At 32.1% G+C, this 15,516-nt stretch overlaps 1 protein-coding gene across 4 annotated transcripts in view; it reads left to right on the top strand.

The window, feature by feature from the left end:
- LOC135831426 (cyclic nucleotide-gated cation channel alpha-3) overlaps positions 1 to 15,516 on the top strand; it is a 186,643-nt gene that overhangs the window by 18,835 nt on the left and 152,292 nt on the right. Inside the window, exon 2 of one of the 4 annotated variants that reach the window (XM_065343903.1) lies at positions 7,646 to 7,739. The exons of the other annotated variants lie outside the window; for them this stretch is intronic. The gene's annotated coding sequence lies outside the window, so the exon portion shown is untranslated. The remainder of the gene's footprint in view (positions 1 to 7,645; positions 7,740 to 15,516) is intronic. 4 annotated transcript variants of the gene reach the window in all.

Raw genomic sequence — 15,516 nt, 5'->3', positions numbered from 1 at the left:
GCCCCCTCAATTTGCAAGTTAACCAAGGTCATTTTGTTCATCTTTCAATGCACATACTACCGACCTTCATGGTCAAAATTGGATTTTGGATCTTGGATTTTGAAAACTTATTTTGCCCCTTCAATTCTTAAGATAGGCAACTTGTTTATCTTACCTTTATTTGTACTCGTACCCACTTACCCAGTTATACATAGATCCAAATCACTGAAGTTTGTACTACCACTCTCCAGACACCCTATAGAAAGCTAAAATTGAACTAGACAGCTAAGCAAAGCTTAGCTGCAAAGTGTGCGTAGCTAGCTGCCTTTTCTACAGCTATAACCGCTATTACATAGCTAAGTATTGCATGCCTCTAATTTTTCAGAATTCTCATTATCTTCATAAGATATTACATACAATAATTGAAGAACTCTATTCCAAAGTGGGATGGATTTTTCAAAGTAAATTTTTCTACAAGTGATTGTTCTATGTCCAAAGAAAGGAAAGGTGCACCGACCTTTGGAAACAGAACAAATTTCAGTATCAAAAACTTTATTTTTGGAGGAAAAAATGACTTAACCCACTTTGAAATAGAGCTCTTCAATTATTCATATCATTTTCAAGTTCACATTATCTACAACTTATAGAACTTTTAATCAATTTTTGGAATTCTCAGTGTCTCTAAATGTCAAATTTTCATATTTTTTTTAGAATTTCCATTGTCTTCAAATTTATAAAATTTCAAACCAATTTTCAGAATTTGCCTTTGATTCTAAAATTATTAAATCATATAAAATATGTTAAGAATTCGCATTTTGCCTCTAAATAACACGAAAAAAATATCGGTAATTTTTACAAAAAATGTTGACCACATATTTAGCACAATAACCAGATCCCATACAAAAATACATAATATAAGTACCTACGATAAAATTTGTTTTGAAAATCAGCAATTTTCAACTGTTCAGTTACAATAATAATTTTTACTGTAATCTTATAGTAAAATTCATCATTTTAATAAATTTTGCTATAACATTAGTAAAAATCATTTTGTTTTAATAATTTTTACTAAAGCATGATAATAAAAATTACATTAACCAAGTTGTGTAAAAATTACTCATTTTAAAGTAATTTTTATATCATAAAAAGTGAATTGAATGAAAAATAATCTATTCCCTCCGCCTTAATGATTCTCAAATGGTGTCCAATAGGTACAAAAAACGGTTGGATAGTTTAAGAGAACATTCATGTATAATGAAATTTCATTTCTCAAAGCGAAACCAATAGTGTGCTACGCACACTAAAAAGTAGATAATGTGGTGTGTTACAAGAGAATATAGACTAGGTATATTTTTGGGAAACGAGGTTGACAGCTTCATATGTATAGGAATTAGTATCGGAAATAAATAAGTAAGGAAATATGTTTTAAAGGAGAGTAATATGTAGAAGACAGGTAGGTAGGATCATTTGGGTAGGAAATAGATATAAAACCCTAACACACCACATAAGCTTTTCAGATAATTTCAAAATTCATTCTCGATGATAAGAAAACTAAAAATCCTTCTCCTAAGAATAATTTGGTCGAAAAGCCAAAGGAGTCTGAATAAATTTAGGTTCAAAAAATCAAAAGATCAAACTCAAAAGGAAAAACAGATAAACTATTAAACCAATCATTATGGTATTTGGAAAATGAATCTAGAAAGGAATCTCATTCTTCGAGATATACATATCATCAATTTAGAATAAAACAAACTCGATTCATAATGGAATCATATCATTATAAAAAGCTAATAAATGCTAGTAGAAGTCATATTCTACTGTATGATATTGTACAATTATTTACATCAAAGCCATTTAATTATTGTACACATATATCTAAAGGGAGATTTTGTTGCTCACCTACTCAGGTCATGGCAGAGCCATGCCTTCACCAGCACCCTTGGTGCAGTTGTTTAGGCTTCCATAATTAGCCAGATGAGCACTTTTAAAAATGATTATATTCACGAACTCCGAATTCAAAATCAATAATCTCGATTCAAATCATAATGTTTTTAATACTTCAAACACACATCAAAAATCATCAAATAAAAAATATAATGAATGAACACTTCCAAAATTACGTCTATCTTCAAACACCATACAAATATAAGTTATCGAGAGGTAGAATAAATCATCTCGATAAGCTCATAATTTTTCCCCACCTCCACTTTCATTGTCTATGAAGAGTTTATCTTATACAGCAAAATAGGGAATGTTATCAAGCAATACTTATTTTACCACAATAAAATTTGAAATAAATGCCTCCAAAAACTCAACAAACCATTAGTCAAAAATATAAGTGTTAAAATTTTTTAGAAATTAAGGTGGGTTAATTGTGGAGCTAACGACCTATAGGAAATTTATATCAAAAAAGTAAGTTGAAATTTGAAATTACGTACGGATTTTTTTTCAAATTTTTAATTTTAAGTTTTTACAAAAAAAAAACAGTTCGTGTTTTTAAAAATTTTTACCCATAGGATGATTTTAAAAATCTTTTCAACTCTTCAAAACTGCGAAGCAGATTTGTCCAAATTACATATGTAGTTAAACTCAATGTTATGATTATGAAGTTCCGAAGTTATACTGAAACAACAAAAATTGGAACTACATGAAAAGTGAAAACATTGAGACCCTTATCTAAATCTAAGGAGGAAGGAAGCGATATATTATGAAGTTGGTTCTCAAACGATCCAAATCCAACAAGAAGAACGTGTGAAAAAAATTTGAGACAAATCAGAATACCTCCGGTTAAAAACAGTTTGTCCTGACTTGAAATGATCCTAAATGAACTATAGATAACAATTTTATTTATTGTGAAGTGATAGATAACTAAAATTCCACATAATTTTTCGACTTAATAGTAAGTTCGTTCAGAATTTCCGAAAATTCACCTACAATCTACAATCCACTTCAAAATGTCCAAAAAGTATTTCAAGTTGTTTTCGATTTTTTTTTCTGTGAATTCAAATTTATAAATTTGGAAGTCATGGAGCTGGAATGAAGGAGGAAGAAGAGGATGTTGAATAGATTGTTTCAAAAGAGATTTCATTTGAAGTATTTCACACTTATTTGAAAAATTCTAGAGCATCTAAAGGTGACTCTTTCTCATGACAAAAAAAATTGAGGAAAAACCAAGCATCTTTTACAAAAAAAAAAAAAAATAAATAAATAAAGGAAAACAAAGTAAAATTTCCTTTTGTAAAGTGTGCATATGTGGTTAGTTTTTTAAAAGGTGTTGCTTCCACAAGAGAAATCATTGGATCTGACTGAACAGATTTAAATCCGTTCAAAACTCTGATCAAATTGGGTCCATATAGGATGTTCTGACTTGATCAGATCCAATAATTCCACTGGGAATTTAATTAAATAGGCATTATAAAATCTGCAAAGGAAGTGACCTTCTGTAGAAAGACATTCATAAATCAGAACAACTTTTTATTTTCTCAGAAAAATAGAATATTAATAGAGAAAAACGTGTTCAAAAGTTGGATCGCATTATACATAGATAAACACAATACTTAAGATGGATTGCCTACGTTACTGGTGAAAAGAATTACTTTTGTATGAGATAGTCACTCTGAATATTTTTTCAATTTTTTTAGTGATATTCTACGTAGGGTCACGGGTGGTTAGTTGTCAAAAAAAAATGTTTTTTGAAGTTTCTGAAGCCATTTATGAATATTTTTTTGCGGGTTTGGGCTCATTTGAAAGCTTGATTCTTTGCGCGTGTTTTCTTTTTTTAAAATTGAATTTTGGTTCATGTGATGAATAGTTAATGGTGGATTTAGTGAGATACTTTTTTGTGACAACTAACAACCACCCCTGTTGTAAGTTGTCAAACACGCATTCACTATTGATGAAAAAAAACTTACAATTCAATTTTCGAAAATTTTCAAAAAGATAACACGTGAGAAGGACTAAACTTTTAGATAAACCCAAAAACTTGAAAAAATATCCATAAACGACTTAAAAATTGACTGGTCATTCTTTGTATTTTTTTTTGCGTAGGTAAATCGATCAATTCAACTTTTTATTCGTTTTATAGAATCAAAGGTAGAAAAAAAATGATTCAATAATGCAATAGATAATTTTCTAAAAATATTTTTCCACTTTGATGCATATTTTGGTAAACTATCTCATTGACAACTAACAATATTCTCTTTTTTGACAAACTAACAACTTCTCGTTTTACATCTTTGTACCAAAAAATTTTATTCATTTCAAAATTTTTTGTAATTGAACATGTGATTACTGAATCCGTGATAAAATTTCGTTTAAATTGATGTATAATTTATTTACTTTTGACAAATTTTTGATGTTTAAAAACGAAAAGTTCTAATTTAACATGTGTAACTTCGCACCTGTAAAATCACTTTTTTCTAAACTGTATCCCCAAATAAAAAGCTATGTAGCCAATTTTGCATGTTGGAACATTAGTAGGTATAGCATGAAGTTATTATGAAGGTTTCGTGGAGATAGCGTTCATGTATCCTTTTAAAAACGCAATTTGACAACTAACAATTATTGACAACTAACCACCCGTGACCCTACATGATTGCGTGGGGAAAAATGAAGATAAAAATAGTGTTTTCTTTGGTAGGTATATCTACCTAGTTCAGAATAAAAATATGATTATGCATGTTTCTTTAATTACCTACGAGAAATTCTCTGCCGTAGTTTGGCACAAACGACAGTTCACTTTACATTCTAAGTACAACAAAAATTAATTTCTTCTCAAATCAGCATGTCATTCCTCCTGTATTCTGTTGACTAGACGAAACTGCGTACGTACATATACATGCAGATTGCACGAGTTGCCTATTTTATTAGTTAAAAGGAGCTACCTTGTGCCAGAACACCCTGTAGTACGCTGTGTATACTTATTTACCGTATGGGAATCGTTAATACGACTGCGTGATACGTTTCATTTTGAATTTTTAATGCAAATGAACAGTTGAAACCGAGCATCTTGATTTTCATGTTTAAAAGCTACAAACAAAAAAGATTACTCGCTATGAAGATATTACCTGCTGCAGATACTTCGCGTAGTTACCGACACTTTATTAAAAAGTAATAAATCGTAAAAAAATTTTATGAATCTTTTGTGAAACGTGAAAGCTTTACGAGGGAAGAAATTTTTGGACAAATACTTAGTTATACATTTTACTTAGCCTAGAGGATGGTAAAGAAGGGCATTGAGCTGAATTTTTTTTGGACGTAATCCAAAATGTAAGAAGGACGAAAGAAAAAGCGGGACGAATGGAGAGGAATACGAACTGGAAACTTGCGTCAAATTTATTACAGTGGTGGTAAAATTTAAACTTCTTCGAGTTGGTATTGCGCCCATGCCAAAATATACTTACACTCGCACCATGATATAATAAAGAGTTTACAGTTTTTATTTGTGGAAAATAAATGAAATACTGGGAAAGAAAACGTTAAATATGTCACGGTGTGTAGCACATGAAGAGGTTTAGGCCGATTCGAATATTTCTTTCGATTGTTACGAGTATATAAGTTTTGTATATGTGTACTGCTTTGCTGCATGCAGAGGTTTGAGTCGACTGCAGACAAATTACCGTTCCTTACTCTATAGTAGAATTTCCTCGTAGGTACCTACTCTTTTTTTTCCCTATTTTTTTTCCTTTTTTTATTGTCGAACAGGCGACAAATTACCTGTTTTAAAAATTACGTTCGATATTACGTTACGGTCTTCATGATACCTTTTATTCTGAAACCTTGAATTATTTGGTAGTCGTAAGTTGGACCGTTTGCAGAATTTAATGAGATATAAAAGTTCTTTTTTATGGCGAGCAAAAAATACGTACGTACCGGAGGAACGACCAGAATAAAAGACGCTTTGTAAAAGATAAAAATCTTTTTTTTTTTTTTAAATTTGTTTAGATTTTAGGGATTGTATTGTTCTTGTGTTTATTGCTTTGGAAATTGACTGCGTCTTGAGGTTACTTTCTTTTTTCTTCTTTTTTTCCCCCACGAATTTGTTTCCATGCTAAGATACCCTAGTAAATTTTGTTTTTGAAAACAAAACAAAGAGAAAAGGGTGATCTTGAGTAATATTCGTTGTGATGATTCCTTTATAGCTGTTTTTCTATGTTTTTATACGTTTTCATCACACGACAGTTGTGCGGGTATTTTATAAGATAATGGCTAAGTGACCCTATTGTTTTTTGCTTCTAAGAATATAAACTTTGACTAAAAGTCAAGGAGTATTTAGAATCTTTTGAATTTAATTTAATAGTAATTAATTAAATAATTTCAAATTGTGATGAAACAGATGAAAGGCCAGAGCCAGAGCAGGCTTAATATGTCATCTCTTGTACTGGCATTTAAAATTTTTGTTACGACGAGGTGGTGAAGGAAAAAAGTTTGAAGGAGTTTTTACCCCACAGTAAACAAAAAAAGTATCACTAAAGTTTGAAAAAGAATCAGTTGTCTATACTTATTTGATGACATGAAACTTTTTTCAAAAGTTTTTATTTGACAAGCTGGAGATAGAAGCTAAAAAAAATTGTACTACAATGTCGCAAAAAAACGTGGTAATAAATTCTACGTGTCAGCTTCAATTACAAAGTTTCCTTAATAAGCTTCAAATTTTCCAAATTTGAACATAAAAATAATTTAAAAGTTCATTTGAGGTAATTTTCATCTTTACTCATATCTCTTGAAAAAAGAGCATAAAAATGCAGTATTTTAGAAACTAGGAACTGAATTTCATTTTTAAATTTTTGGTGAATTTTTGAAATCTAAAAACCTCAAAACCGGGCTCATTTTTCAAGAAAAAATAAAAATGTTGTCAAATTGAGTTAGAAAACTAAAATTGTGTATGTGTCCTATTTTTGATCTTCTGAATCAATTGGTGGTGACTTTGAGCCATTCTGTACCTTTGAGACAATTTTTGGATTTTCTAATTGCAGAAAGATTACCATAAAATGAGTCAAAATGAAATTCAGTACATGAATTGAAGTACCAGTTCATCTTCGGAACTTTTTCAAGAACTTCAGGCAAACATTTTCAAATTCCGTTTCTACCGGTTTGAACTCAAAATTTTCTCCAGGGATTATCTTTGAAAAAATTGAAAAATTCATCGTTGACAAACTCGTTGGCATTGAGAACTAGAACTTGGTTGGTAGTTGCAGGCATTCGGTCTTCTAAAATAGATTGGTGATACTTATGAGTGATTCTTGAACTTCTAGCAGATTTCTGAATTCTACAGGTTTCCAAAAAACAATTAAAATACTTAATCCTCTGGAAACAAATTTCAACTGGTAATGTTCTGACAATCTCAACCTTTCTTGGGAATGTTGATTAGCATCAAAAAATTTTTAAAAACACACTAGAAATGTGAAAATTGATATTGAGCTGTTGAAAATTTGATTTTAATTTCCATTACAAAAGTTTTGGAACCTGCTGTTCACTTGAGAGGATATCCCGTTAACAGTACCTAGTACCTACTACCTATACCTACTTACCTTTCTTATACTGCGTTTCTGAAACAAGAAAGTGTACCTATTTTTTCAATTCTTTCTTTGCTCTCTTACATGCAATTCAAACATGTCTTCGTATGCTTGGAATCCATCTAACTCATAACTATGTTTGATTTGTGCAGCTTATCAGATGGAATGAGGGCTACGAAATTCCAATCGCATACGCTTGTAGGCTACGTTGAATTTCCAATCTCGTTAAAATCAATTTCGACCAGGGTGAGTACCCAGGTTTCAATTATTATAATATATAGGTAACCTAAATTCATATACCTAAATGAACTTAGTCTACCTATAATAATTCTTATTCGTGGTATCTACTTACTTTACTTAGGTATACCCTTTATATATTTTTTTTTATACCAAACACTTGATAGAAAGAGCGAATAAATCAATGAATGAGTACCGATTTAAACAAAGATTCTTATAAAGCACGATATAATAAGAGATTGAGAGCTATGAACATGCAGCAAAAATTTTTTAAATTTTGAACTCATCTATCCATGCATTTGTTCACGATAAATTTGGTACCTATGAAAAAAGGAGGAATTAATGTAAATTTTACTCATTATTGAATTAAATAAATGAAAGCTCAAGAGGGAGCAAAGAAAAATTTTAGAAGTTTATTTCTCTGAATGTAATGGAAAAATATTCTGCAATAAAATTATCGTTCTTCAAATGGGTATTCTGATTAGTTGATGTATTTTTCGTGCGTTAAATTATTTTCAGTTTCATATCAGATAGGTAATTTTAATGTTGTTGCTTCACGATATGATTGTAATAGGTACATATTTAGATAGCATACCTACCTAATAATGAAAAAAAAACGATCAAAATTTCTTTTAAAAAATATTTAAAAGAGATTCTAAATTTGGAAACTTTTTCTAGCTTTCAAATTCTTGAATTGATAATCTACGGATAAGTACATTATTTATTCTTACATTGAATTTTTGTTGCTTTAATACCCACCTAATAGAATAATAACTAACGAATATATTTGAGATAAATATAGTTGACAACGAAGTTGACATATACAGCAACACAACTGAAACTTTTAAAATTTTCCTTCACATTTAGCACAGCCAAAGTTGAACATTTCACGTTGAAATTTTTAAAAGGTTTTTTGATCGTTTGAACTGCACTGCAGTGTGTATACCGCTGTCGAAAATGAAACGAGAGGATAGATTTATGAGTATAAACGTTTACTCTTGAGAAACCAATGACAGAGCGGTTTGGTTTCACAGAGAATGTGAAAAAAAACGCATAAAAAAGTAATTTTTATCGGTATACCGCATTAACGGAACGTCTATATACGTAAATACGTCGTAACCATAACTGTACATGGAAAAAAGGACCCTCACTGGTATTAAAGTTACCATGAGCGTATATATGTATAGGAGTACGTTGGCAGGTGCTTTATCAATTAATAATATTTGAAAATACGCAAATATTTCCGTTTACGTGCAATTGTATTGAAATTTTATTATGCTGTGAAAATATTAATTTTATACAACGTAATTGAAAATATACACGCAGCCAGGCGTGAACATAATTTTTCATTGGCAATTTTCGTATTTTAATTAAAAATCATCATCGGTAAGTATTTTATGGGTATGATAGTGTAATCTATCATTGTTATTGCTAACTATACGAAAGGTTTTTACCATTTTCATGTGCATATGAGCGTGATTAAATACTGGGTGTTTTAAAAATGCAATTCTGCATCGATATGTTATGGAAAATGGAACTATACCAGTAACAACGGATTCCGATGATTTTGTAGGACTGAGTTTAATTGTGCTACTTTAATACCAAATTGTTAGTTGGGGGATTAAAAATGAGCAGGGAAAAATAGGCTGTTTATTTATTTACGTGAGAAGTTTTATGCAAGTTTCTCTTCTACTCGTGTAATTATGATCAAGTATGGCTAAATGAAAGGATAAGATGGTATTAATTATACTACAGTTGCGATGTAAATGTAGTAAGTATACGTGTACCTACAGATGTTTTAGTCATAATTTTCATCCTTTACTCGTGGTGATACAGTAACCCTAACGACACACGTGTAAGTATAGGTTTTGTCGACTTCACGATTTATTGGACCATATGTTTATACTCGTAGTATGGCAAATGTACACATTTTGTGAAACAATCTATGCCTATAAAACGTTATCAAACCAAAAACTATCTTTTTCAAAAAAAAAAAAAAAAAAAAAATGAATCTCAACATTAAAAGTACAATTGGGCAGTTGAATGCAGTTTGATTTTGTAGTCTGATACGAGTATAAAATCGATGTTGATAAAATTGCATAACCTGTTTGCCGTAAATAATCGTCTACTGACGACGTGGTGAATTTAATTTATTGTTGGTACGATTTTTCTTCTTATGTTCAGCATTCTGATGTTCTAAAACAATAGAAGTCCGAGCTCGGCGCTACTGTTCCAGTGAGCATCTCCCTCTTCCCTGTTATGGGTCTTAATCCTCCTCCCCCTAGGTATTCGACCGATAGTGATATTACGTAACCGTGAATAAAATTGATCTTAACACAGTATTTTTTGGCACTTTTTTAAAATCTGGAATTTCCAAAACACGTTCGTAGGCTCCAGGACGATTTTAAACCACCTCCTATCGTCAATTCAGCATGTTGAAATTGTCGTACATATATAGAACATTTTATAGTTTTCTAACTTCTCCGGATGAAATTTTGTTGAAATTTTGTCTTCTGCTGGAGGCTCCAGAACTTTGGTGAGGGGTGAAGAGTCGTACACGGAGTATATATCAAATTTCAGTTCTCTGGGTAATGTGGTGGAATTTTGATTTTTTTTTAATTTTTTGCCCAAATTGATTTTCAAAAATTTACTAAAAATTTCATTCCTAAGATTTTGACTGGAGCTGGAAATAATAAATGCTGAATATCGTGTAACATATATCGTTTGTTCGATATTTGGGGATGCTGACGAGTCCAAATACCATCTCAGTTTTTTGAACCGACCCTTTCAGCCCCCCCCCCACAGACACCTCAATTTGATCTCGAACGTGAATATAAACTGATAATTCCGTATGACATATCGTTTTCTGGGGTTTTTGAGGTGCTGATTTCAAATGTCAACATGGATTTTAATTTTGTACTCGGAAACTGAGAATTTTCTATCCCCACGCAAAATAATCACAAGTAAGAATGAATACAAATACCACTCAGGCTATTAATTCAATATAAGTAAGGTGCACCGGGGGAAGTCCGAATTCGGGGTAAGTCAGAAAAACTGCTCTAGCTCTTAGAGGCTTATATCTGCCGAAGCGCTACCCAGGGGTAACTTGAGGGTACTACCCCTACTTCATCACAGCATAAAAAATTTCGCGACCCAGTTTCATTTTACAGGCTTTTGATTGGTTCTTTTTTAGTTGCTATTTTGAATTTGATTTCAAATTGTAACCAGTGTTTTTCAAACTGCTTTTTACCTCAGAAGAAATGATCAGTAAAAGTGATATTATAAGTGAAAGTATTCCTAAAACAATAATGTAAAACCCCAAGTATTCAATTTTTTTAAATTTTAAATTATTCATTATTTATATCGCTTTTTCTGACTTACCCCCTAAATTAGTGCTATGGGGTAAGTCAGAAAAGTGAACATTGATAATTAGGATTTGACTTCATCGATGTATAATACGTAGAATGATATGTTTTCGAGGTCGTAGAATCCGAATCTGGAGTTATTTTTTTTGTAGGATTGGGGGGGGAGGCGTGGGGAGGGGGCAATTCCAAATTTTTCCTACATTATTGTGTAATATGTCGATTGATATGTTTTCGAGGTCGTAGAATCCGAATCTGGAGTTATTTTTTTTGTAGGAGTGGGGGGTGAGGCGTGGGGAGAAGAACATTTCAAATTTTTCACAAAATTATTGTGTAATATGTCGAATAATATGTTTTCAAGGTCGTAGAATCCGAATTTATAGTTGTTTTTTTGGTAGGAGTGGGGGGTGAGGCATGGGAGAGGGATTATTTCAAAATTTTCCTACATTATTGTGTAATGTCAAATAATATGTTTTCGAGGTCCTAGAATTTGAATCCGGAGTCATTTTTTGTGGTGAAGGTGGAAGGTGAGTCGTAGGTTCATATGGGTGGGGGATTTCAAATTTTTCTTGTAAAAAATTCCAAATTTGGTTTTTATTTATCTCAATGTTTTCTTATACCACTGATGTTCAAAGTTGACAGTTTTTTATGTAAAATCAGAATTCAGAACATGTTTTGAAAAAAAAAATGCTATACAATCAGGCAATATCATGTGTTCTTTTCTGCAGGATGATGTCAGATGTGTATTTTGGAGTGGTGTTACTATGTTTTGGGGATTTTTTGTTTTGTTTTCTCCGAAGATGATTATTTTTTCTCCTAACATGAGTTTTTCAATTTTTTACAAATACATTTTTGTACTCTACAACAAATTGTCAGATGAATTGTTTTTCTGAAGTTACCACAATGACAGCCAAAGTGCCATAATGGGTAGGAGGGGGAGATTTCGACAAATCGCCATTTTCATACACATCCGTGTATTTGAGCGGAAGTTATTTCAAATAATCATTAGTTAGCTCATTTCATTACTGTTCCAACTTGCACGGGGCACAGTAGGCCACAACCCCCCTCTCCCCAAACATACTTGAACCCAGTTGACCAAATGCTAGCAAATTTCACGCTAGCACGAATGGTGCCCGAATTTGAGACACTTTTTTTAAAAATGCTAGCAAATCAGTAGTGATTAGGTCGCATTAGCGTAGCAGAATTGAGCACAAACAGCTAGGGTATAGCTAGCATAAAGCTAGCGAAAAGCTAGCATTTTGTTAACACTTTGCTTGCAATTCTACTAAGTAAATGCGACTAAATCGCGACTGATTTGCTAGCATTTTTAAAAAAAGTGTCTCAAATTCCGGCACCATTCGTGCTAGCGTAAAATTTGCTAGCATGAGGCTAGCATTTTGCTAGCGCAGGAAAAGTTTGATTATCAGGAAAATTATTTTTACTAATTAACTTTTAAAAATACTAGGAGGTGTTTTCAATCAGGTCAAGGTCAAGGTAGTTCTCCAATATCCAAAAATAGGCAACTGACCTCCTACGCTAGCTCACCGCTAGCATAGCGCTAGTGAGGTGTGCCAGGGTAAGTAGAGTGGTAGCACTCTTCTTACTATCATACAAAATACTACCTTGAGCTTATATTCAGATTGACTACATACTTTATCTAAGAGTAGCAAAGTATACCATGAGAGAGAACAACGCTAGTAATTTGCTAGCATTAAGCTAGCGCTTGGGTTAGAAGTCTCTTTATTGAAAAATAAAGTTTTTTTTTTTTTTTTTTTAAATTAAAAAATTGCCAAAATTTAAAATTTAAAAATGAAATATCAAACAAACTAAAAATAAGAAATTTCAAAAACATTTGAACAACATTTTTAATGAACAAATTATACATTATAAAAAATGAAATAATTACAAGAATGATTTTTCAATAATGGAATATTCTTCAAAATTATTGTTCCAAGTTGAAAAGTAGCCAAAATGGAAAGGAAAAATACCTACCTGTTAAAATGAAAAGCATTAACAAATTTGAAATTTTTTTAAAAATGAAAATAATCTTCAAAATTATTGTTCAAAGTTGAAAAGTAGCCAAAATGGAAAGGAAAAATACCTACCTGTTAAAATGAAAAGCATTAACAAATTTGAAATTTTTTTAAAAATGAAAATAAAAAAATCATTGAGAAACGAAAAATTACGTATTTAGGTATCTGTTAAAAATATTTAAAAATTCCATTTAAAAAATGAAGATATGGAAGTATTTTTCTGAAAAATGGGTGAAAGAGATTCACTGAAGTTTTTCTGTACTTGCATGAGTAGGCTATGAAGGAAATGCCAGTGAAAAACATGCTAGGAAAAAAATGCCACATACTTGCTCGCATTTTGCTAGAATCTAATTCCATACAGAAAGCTAGCTGAAAAGTGAGGGCAATCAGCTAGCGTTTTTCTATTGCTAGAATGCAAAGTAAAAGCTAGACGAGAGAGACTAGAGATCTGCTCGCATTTTGCTAGCATTAGATTGCTAGATAAATGTAAGCAGATAAATGCAAGCGTATTGCTAGTGTAGTAAAGCAAGCAATTATCCGTTAGTAAAACGCTAGCATTAAGCAAGCACAATTAGTGAGATACAAATGCTAGCTGAAAAAAGCGAGAGAATTGCTGAAGAATTGCTAGAACATAATTTGCCAGAAAAAAAGTGCTAGCAAATTGCTAGCTTTTTGCGAAAGATTTAATGCTAGCTACAAAAAGCTAGAAAAATGCTAGCACTTTCCCAAAACGTCAGTAAAATGCTAGCAATCCGCTAGCACTTGGTCAACTGGGAATAGCACTCAACCCTAAAAACTAGCTCAAGATTTGAATTCTGCGACCTTGAACACATATCAATCAACATGTTACACAATATTATAGGCAAAATTTGAAATTTCTCCTATCCCCCTGCCTCACCTCCTACCGCTGCAAAAAAATAACCCCAGATTCGAATTATACGACCTCAAAAACATATAAATCGACATATTACACATTAATATAGGAAAATTTGTAATTTACTCTCTCTCCCCACGCCTCACCCCCCACTCCTACAAAAAAAATAACTCCAGATTCGGATTCTACGACCTCGAAAACATATTACTCGACATATCACACGATAATGTGGGAAAATTTTGAAATTTTCCCTCTCCCACGCCTCACCCCCCACTCCTACAAAAAAAATAACTCCAGATTCGGATTTTACGACCTCGAAAACATATTATTCGACATATTGCGCATCGATCAGGGTCGAATCCTAAAATCACGAATTAATTTTGTAGATTTTCTGACTTACCCCAAAGCGGGGTAAGTCAAAACAAGTTACATTTTATTCGATTGTGCAAAAACTACTGTGACAATCGCGCTGAAATTTTTACCATAGGTTAAGAACCCTTATGGGAACCTGCATACCAAATTTCAGCCATATTGGTTCATTAGTACGAGAGTAACAGCTGATCAAAGTTGAAATTGTGAAAAAACGTTCTGACTTCCCCCGTGCATCTTACCTGAAAAAATTCCAAAATTTTCCATTTCGTATTTTGAAGTGCACTTCAAACTATCATCAAAGAAAATCTTCCTCCTACACACCAACATAAACAAAATGCTATATACGAGTAAAATACCTACGTATGCCTACCCACACATATCTCATTACAGTATTTTCCCCCCTTTGGAATCGCAAGTTGCAGCTAGAAAAACAAATAAATGTACTCGTATTGATAAGAATTTGAAAATTCTAAACAGTATAGTGATTGTCCAGGGCATGGAAACTTTTACTTTATTACGACCTTATTAGGCTAAAGTCGAGTAATGTCAATAAACGAAGTTGTTTAAAGAGGGAAAGAAAAAAAAATAAACATCGTTCTATGTAGTATAACAACACAATCGACTCAACGATTTTTCTTTTTATTTGGTTTAACAAACATCGGTATACGGTAGCTAAAATGCATATATTCCGATACCTTCGGAATATTTTTCAAGACACCGACATCGACATTAGAATTGTTTGAAAAAAACAAACGCCATCCGGTATCTTTCAGCTCGCGCGCGTACGAGCTTACTCGTATCAAAAAACAACGTTCATTGTACTTTTATAACCTCTCGCGCACTCCATCATTTTTACCTACTCTCGCGAGAATAACGTCTCGAAATGAAAATAACAAGCGAACGAACTCCCGTGCCGAGTTTTTAGACTACTTGTTTTTTCAAATTAAACTTCAAAGAAAACAGTATCGAGTATCGAGGTTTTCTTTTATCTCGTCTAGTAATAATAGCCTAACTTATACGGTTGAACAGGTATCCGCGTATTACCTCTACTCGCTTTATCTATACGGATGGAGTGTAGAGTGGAGAGGGAGACGAATACCTTGCCGAACATTTTCTAAGCGAATATAACAATTGGCATCCAAACA

Source organism: Planococcus citri, chromosome 1 (assembly GCF_950023065.1).
Source record: "Planococcus citri chromosome 1, ihPlaCitr1.1, whole genome shotgun sequence".
NCBI classification, from domain to species: domain Eukaryota; kingdom Metazoa; phylum Arthropoda; class Insecta; order Hemiptera; family Pseudococcidae; genus Planococcus; species Planococcus citri.
This window is presented reverse-complemented; position numbering and strand designations above follow the sequence as displayed.